Source organism: Scophthalmus maximus, chromosome 20 (genome assembly GCF_022379125.1).
Source record: "Scophthalmus maximus strain ysfricsl-2021 chromosome 20, ASM2237912v1, whole genome shotgun sequence".
Lineage (NCBI taxonomy): Eukaryota > Metazoa > Chordata > Actinopteri > Pleuronectiformes > Scophthalmidae > Scophthalmus > Scophthalmus maximus.
In genome coordinates, this window is record NC_061534.1 from 4,506,238 (window position 1) to 4,513,580 (window position 7,343).

Consider the following 7,343-nt stretch of genomic DNA (forward strand, 5'->3'; position numbering starts at 1 on the left):
AAAGTACAGCAGGTACATGATAAATGTCCCCACTGTTATTTATTGTGGGAACGTGTTATATGCAGGGAAAGGTCAAATATTTTTTATAAATTGTGTGCTCACAAAGAGCGGCTTCTGTGGCACGCACACACACACACAGACACACACGCACATGCTCGCACACATTTCCTGTGTGACTTTGAGGGTCTCTGGTATTTGAACAGATGTGGGCAGACTGAGCGTGCCTAGATCCCCCCCTGACCCGAACGTGCACTTCCTGCTCCGAAAGCTAACACCCAGAGAGAACAATCGTTGTCTGTACCCTCTGAATGCACGCGCGCGCACACACACACACACACACACTGCACAAACACAAGTGGGTCACAGTCGCACATAAGATCAGCATGCATGCCGCAAACACGCACAAAAACACATGCTCACAAACACAGACGCACAGTTACAAAGCGGTTAGTGTGTGTGTTGTTTGCAAATGAGGGGGGAAGTAAATTACTCTCGCCTCACACTTTTCAATGTGTGCATACATAGACACGGCAACACTGTGTGTGTGTGTGTGTGTGTGTGTGTGTGTGTGTGTGTGTGTGTGTGAGTGTGGGAACAGTGAGACATCAAGAAAATAAAAGCCGAGATGAATAGCCTAGGTCAGACCGTGAGGAGAGAGATGGACCAGAGAATGAGAGGAAATATGAAAACAGTGGAGGAGAAATCCGAGACCTACAGAGGAGAAACAGTGGGAGAATTGTGTTCAGAGAAATATGTTATAAATTAAGCGAGGAGGAGAGACAGAGCGAGAACTGAAATTGAAATACAATTAAGGGAGAAAGACGTTTGAGAGTAGAATGAGAAGAGCAGAAAGAGCAGAGACGGGCAGAAGCGAGGAAAAGGAGTAGACAAAAAAACAGTGAGCAGGAAAAAAGGAAAAAAAGAAAATGGTCATGAACTGTAAGATGTGTTTGTGCCAGTGGGGCAGAATGGAAAACTAGAGCCAGACTACTACACGGGGAGGAACCAATAATCAACACACACACACACACACCCGTCCTTTTTGAAAGTAGGGTCTGACTCTGAATCAGGCATGAATAAATTATGTGAGATTTTATAATCGCCGTGCGGTTTCACTGGTGAAACGTTGGCGCGTCAGCAAAGTGCAATCCACAAAACACATAAGCAGTAAAAATGTGGCGCTCTCACACTGACGTTCAAATGATATTCGAACACATGAATCAGTTTAAATTAAAAAAAAACGTGAAATCGACCAGCTTGGAACGGAACATCAATAAAGCGTGGCCGCAAAAAGAGAGCCGCCCCGGGGGACGGTTTGCATCGCCAAACGTTGTATTTCACCTTGTAGCGGAATCGCGGAATCGACGGCGCGTCTCAAAGCTTTAACAAGGTCGTAAAAACAGTAGTAGTTATTCTTTTCCCCAAGAAAAATTCAGAAGGAGGGAAATAGTTCCAGCATTAAGTAACCGTGGTCGTTGGGGAGTAAAATCCTGGATGGCCAAAAGCAAAGAAGCAACTCGTGGCTTTGGTGATGTTGTAGCCCGGAATACCGACCAATCCGCAAGCTCCTGTTTATTCAGTCTCGCACGATGGGGTCTGGCCGTCGCCCCATTCAGACTGATTTACCATCCAGCTTTTTATTGAAAAGCGTTTGATATGAGATATGATATTGCTGACACTGACGTGGACATCAGGTGTGTCGAATCTGCTGTCGAGACCAAAGATATGTACTTTACTCTCATAGAGGAGCAAAAGAAACCAGAAAATATTCACATTTAAGAAGCTAAAATCAGAGAATTTGGATTTTCCCCCAATCAAAACCAATTCATTAAATATAGTTGGCGATTAATTTAGTCGTTGATGGTTTATTGATTAATCGATTAACTGTAGCAGCTCTAATTCCAGACCTTGAGCACCTCAGGTAATTACGGATGTTCCTTGAATGCATCACCTGCCCAGGTAGCGCTGCTGCACACAAGTAATTCTTTTTTTTCTTTCTACGCAGCTGAGAAACTCCGTCGAGCGGGTTTTTTTCTCCTGGATATTGCGGATAATCCTGGTGAGTTAGCTGGGTGGTACTTTATTTTAAGAGTGTCGTTAAATCAAAACCAGTCGGGACTTTGTGGTATTGTGAAGTGAGTGTGCTGTTGTTGATAATAACGAGCTGTTTTTAGCTACGCACTTCTTGTCGGTGAATTGCGGCCCACAGAAGCTAGGCTAAGCTAGGCTAAGCTAGGCTAAGCGCGGCTAAGCGCTAAACGCTGAACGCTAGCTGCCGCTGTAGGTCAACAAAAATCTAACAAGGAGATTTTTGCGGTTGCATTTTGTCAAAACTGTGTATTGCACTGTGAGATGTGAATGTATGTGTTGTTGTGAAGTCAGGTTAGTTTATACAATGTGTTTTGGTCCTGCAGTCGTGCTGCGGGTGGTGGATGGTGATGTCAACTCACCTGGATACTGATCCCGTGGACCAGAGGAGTGGTGGGAGAGGAACCACGTGGGATTGAGCTAAGGATAATCCATTTTATTTTATTTTGTTTTATTTTATTTTATTTGCACCCCCCCCCCCCCCCCCCAGATCCTGAGATCTCAGGTTGTAGAAACTTTGGCAGAAACTGAATCTGTGGAAAGAAAACACTGTTCATTTCATTTCAATGTATTTTTTTGGAGTTGTAAATCTGTCAAGTTATTTTGTTACCAGAATTTGCATTAAGAGAAAAGCAGATATCTTTTATACGTATACATTTCCTTCTTTTTCATAAGTCGGTGGTCGTGTGTGGGCTGGGGGTCTTACTGCACTTCGCAGAGCCAGCTTTGCCCGGGGCCGCAAGCGTTGCTGCTGTAAAAATACTGACAGGCACGCCAAATGTTTATTAATTTACAAGTCAAAAAATTTGTTCCCAACTAATACAATAAACACTCCTGTTTGAGTAACACATGCTAAAATCTCCAGCGGCCCCGTGGTTGTAATTTAAAACCCATTTGACCCATTTCAATGTCCATCTAAGGATCTAACAGAGGGACTCGGGGAGGGTCATGGGCAGGTTAGGGGAGTCGGAAAAAAGTGTTGAGAGATGGACACAGAGAAAAAATAAAGAGCACCAAATCAGTCCTTTTAATCTCCAGTTCTGCCACGATGAACTAACATGAGAATATGTGTGTCTCCTGCTTAGTTTTCACGACATAAGCAGCTGTGGGGCTTTTATGGAAAAATGTCCCCACTTTTCCGACCTTCCCCCAGGAGGCAGGATACCTGGTTGAGTGAGACTGCCTTCCTGACTGAGAGCACCACTCAAAGAATCCAGACTGTGGCTCCAATCCAGTTGCCCTCTTTAATAGATTCACAGTGTTATGTACGTACGTTGTCTGGTATTATGGCGTTGGGCCGTCATCTCATCACTGCACTGGCACTCGTGTGTGTCTCAAAGAGAAGGAGTTGTAATTTGTGTGTTTGTCTGGGCTCAATCGTGGCAATCGAGGGACTCATTTCACCGTGTTTTCAGTGTGTTCATTCTGTCATATGTCACAGTAATATTAAATTGTTTGTTACTTTCTTCTGTTCACACTGTAGATTAGAAGTAAGAAGATTGAGGCTGCGGTCACAGCGGTATTTCAACTTGAATGGCACTCAGTAAAGCACATATGCCTCTGCCAAGGCCCAACAGTCCCTCAATCAAGTCGCACCAAATTGCACACACTCATAAAAATCAGTCTCTTGAATATTGCCAGATTTTGTTTCCCCCATCAAGATCCCTGGGAAATTGGTGAAAATGTACAATAAAAATCAGCACAAAAATGTAATGTTTTTATTTCTTGGCCCATGTCCCATCAAGTTTCGTGGAAATCTTTTCAGTTGTTTTTGCATCGAACAAACGGGAAAACAAGGGCGGCAACCTCCTCAGTTGACGTGATAACAAGAAATTTCTGCCTGACATAATCACTTAATTTGGACGGAATAGTGGCAATCGGTTGATTTGTTCCATCGGTCATTACAATCCTTCTTGAAAGTGCTGAAAAAGAAGAAAGAAAAAAATAAATAAAGGAAGGAAGGAAGCCATCGTACCAGCACTAAAACATCTTTTTTTTTAGGAGATCGTGTGTTTTATAATCCACCCACCTTCGTATTCTTGCTCTGGTTTAATGTTGTATGTAATGTTGCACTATTCTTTTCTTCCTGGTCCATGAGAAACAACATTTCATGCAGCCGTTCACTTTGTGTGAGGATGAATGACAGTGAAGTTAACTTGACTTTAGTTGAAGGGTTTGAGTTTGAAAATAGAGTAGAACCCCCGTAAATAGTCAGCGTGTCACCGACAAGCAGCACCACGAGGATGGACTAATGAACTTTCTGGTTTGCTATACTTAAGAGCGCTGGCATCATAATTTAAACACATTCACGACAAAGCAATCGATCAGAGATGCACCAAAAAGAAACGAAACAAAATTGATAACAAAATCAAAAGATTAAAAGACGAATTTGCTACTGGCCCCAGATGAATAGCGCTCACAAACTTTGTTCCACGACCGCTGTAGTAAAAATCAGTCGACACAGTGTGTTAATGACATTAACAGTGACTGCAAGAGAGTGTGTGTGTGTGTGTTTATGTATGTGTGTGTGCGTGCGTGCGAGTGAAAGACAGGCCATCATGACATCACACTTTCCACAGGAAACCCGTGTTTCCAAATCCCTGGTTTTCCACTCTGCGGCCTACCTCACACACTACTCACTACTCTCAATCAGTTTTCTCTACATGTCTCCATCCAACACATGATACTGCACCAGTTTAATTATGTTATATTACCCAGCAGCAGGACGAGTGAAGTCATATTGTTTGTTTTTTTTACGTGTATGGTTGATGATTTAAAGGGAAATCATGGTTCATTACAAGTTGGGTCTTATTTTCACACTTTTGGCCATGATTCCCATCACTTATGATTACACTGCTGCCCTCCACGTATTTGCTGAGATCCTGGAAAATGGGAGACAACGACAAGAACATCTGCAAAAAGAACGACGACGTGTGAAACTGGGAAATTTCCGTTAAAATATGGCATTAATTAATCGGCTCATTCACTCCCACTGAAATTCAGAAACGGAAAACAATATGGGATCTAATTTAATGGGGTTTTCATTATCCAATGTCGTATATGCCTGGACTTAAGGGTTCAGACTGTAATGATAAATACAGATTGCCAACTGTGACACACAGCGCACAGATCCGCCTACACAAAAATACACACTATCATGCACTCTTCTGCTCTATCTCTGTTGCACCCATACAAACCTCTTTCCTCCAAAGTGGTGTGGTCGCGTCATGGCGCACACATACCCACACTGCAGGCACAACCAGGCACTCAGTGGTGACATGAAGATACTGTGTAAACATCCCTATCCCCGAAAAAAATAATCCCAGATCTCTGTGATGTGTGTGCAAAGCTAATACGTGAAATCAAAGCGGAGCTTAGCCAGACCTGCAATCAGTGCGCTGGGATAATGGGTGGGTTTAGTGTATCGTGGCGGCGCTCGTGTAATATCTGGTTACTGTGTCGCTCTGCAAATTCAAACAGAAGGCTGCGAGTGAGGGAGGGCAGGTGGAAAATAAGAGAGGAGGGAGCAAAGGAGGAAAGACAGTGGTTCCTTTACTTTCAGCGGATAATGCTTCCTCCGTCCTTCAGCCTATGACCTGGGATATTTAATTGGGGCACAAGCCGATCGAGGAAGTTCCCGTTCTTACAGTCAAACATGTCTGGGTAGTGAGGAGGTTCTCGGAAGGGGCTTGGAGCGAGGAACTGCAGGTGTTTCCTATGTGGAAGTTTATTAATGGACAGCAACACCGCGGTGTGTTTAAAGACTGGTCAGATAATTTAATGGGACTGTATAAGGAACGCCTTGGCCGCTGTGGAATGTGGGATAGCAATGCACAAAGATTTGATTACAAATGCACGACGTGCACCAAAAGTTTTTTCAGAAAGTTAAAATTCAAATCATGAATGAACCATACAAAACATCAGCTTTGCTACCAAAGACCTTTACTCAACACCCCTTCCATCTTTTCCATTCCATATTTCATATTGGGTCATTCAGGAAACGTGCCTCAAAATATTTGTGCTACAGCTGCAGTAGCACTTATTATTATTTATTTGTCTGAGCCAGATGAGGGCGGACCTAATAAATGTGGCACTACAGTTACTTTTACTGAAATTCATCCATCATAGTCTGATGGTGAGAAGATATGAAAACCAAGAATACATTAACCCCCCAAACCAAATAATTTTAATAATCCAATCCATGACCATTTAACAGACATAGCTGCGTATTTCTACTTGTTACCATGACGATAAAAGTCCAATCTGCCTGCCACTGGTACAGTTCACTCTCACGGGTTTTATCTGAGAGTAGGGACAAGTCGTTTAGGACTTGTCGAACAGAAAATCGTGACCATGTGTGTTTCCTTTGTCCCTTTTGAGGAACATAAAACGGTGATCGTTCCGGCAGAACAGGAACCTTTAACCGGTATACTGGCCTGTAAAAATCTGTGCGGAAAAGACCCTGAACAATTTTTTTTTTATGACAAAGATCTTTTGCACAGATAACACTCGGATATTGGAGGGAGAGACGAACTCGCAGCTTGTAGCGGGGAGAGGGAAAACAGAGATGACTTTGACAGAAGGGAACATGGCGTGTTTTCCCCCTGACCTCAGACTGAACCAGTGAAGGAAGGCCTGACTGCCAAAAACATTGCACCCGACGTATGACTTTACTCCTGCAACAAAACGATGATTTTCTACGGAATAATAATGTGGTTTTTACGAACTGTTTTGGAACGGCACATCACCTTCCCTTATAACTCCAGAGCATTGGGCTTTTTTCACATCAGACATTTCGCTGTTCAGATTCCCAGTAATACTTGACCATGTGATAGTGAGTCAACATCCAGGAACCTGAAACTGAAGCAGCGAAATGGAATTCGGGCCATAATTCATTTTACTACTTACACTTGTGCTTTTTTTTCCTACCGTGACATGTTAAAATGCCCGCCAAGTTAAAAAAAGAAGGCCTGTAATGTTCTCATCTCACTGTTGGTTGTAACGTTTTCCGTCGCTTGGTTTTCCCGATTCGGCGTGCGAAGAGTATGCGATGCGAGTGTGAGATGGACGCAGACCAAGTAAACATTAACATTTTTTTCAGATACAGTTTTCCATTCATTAAAACTTCATCTGGGACAGTAACTTTAGAGGCTGATGAGTTAAAATAAATGTTTTGATTTGGTCCAACTGTAAACTGAAGTTCAGATCTATTGTGATGACACTACTATTCCCATTTGTAAACACAAACTGAGATT

At 42.9% G+C, this 7,343-nt stretch overlaps 1 long non-coding RNA gene across 1 annotated transcript; it reads left to right on the top strand.

Moving 5' to 3' along the window:
* Positions 1-1,511: 1,511 nt before the first annotated feature.
* On the top strand, positions 1,512-4,057 carry LOC118285039. The gene is made up of 3 exons (XR_007030247.1): positions 1,512-1,921; positions 2,006-2,059; positions 2,415-4,057. It is a non-coding gene; the product is annotated as an uncharacterized LOC118285039 (long non-coding RNA).
* The last annotated feature ends 3,286 nt before the right edge of the window (positions 4,058-7,343 follow it).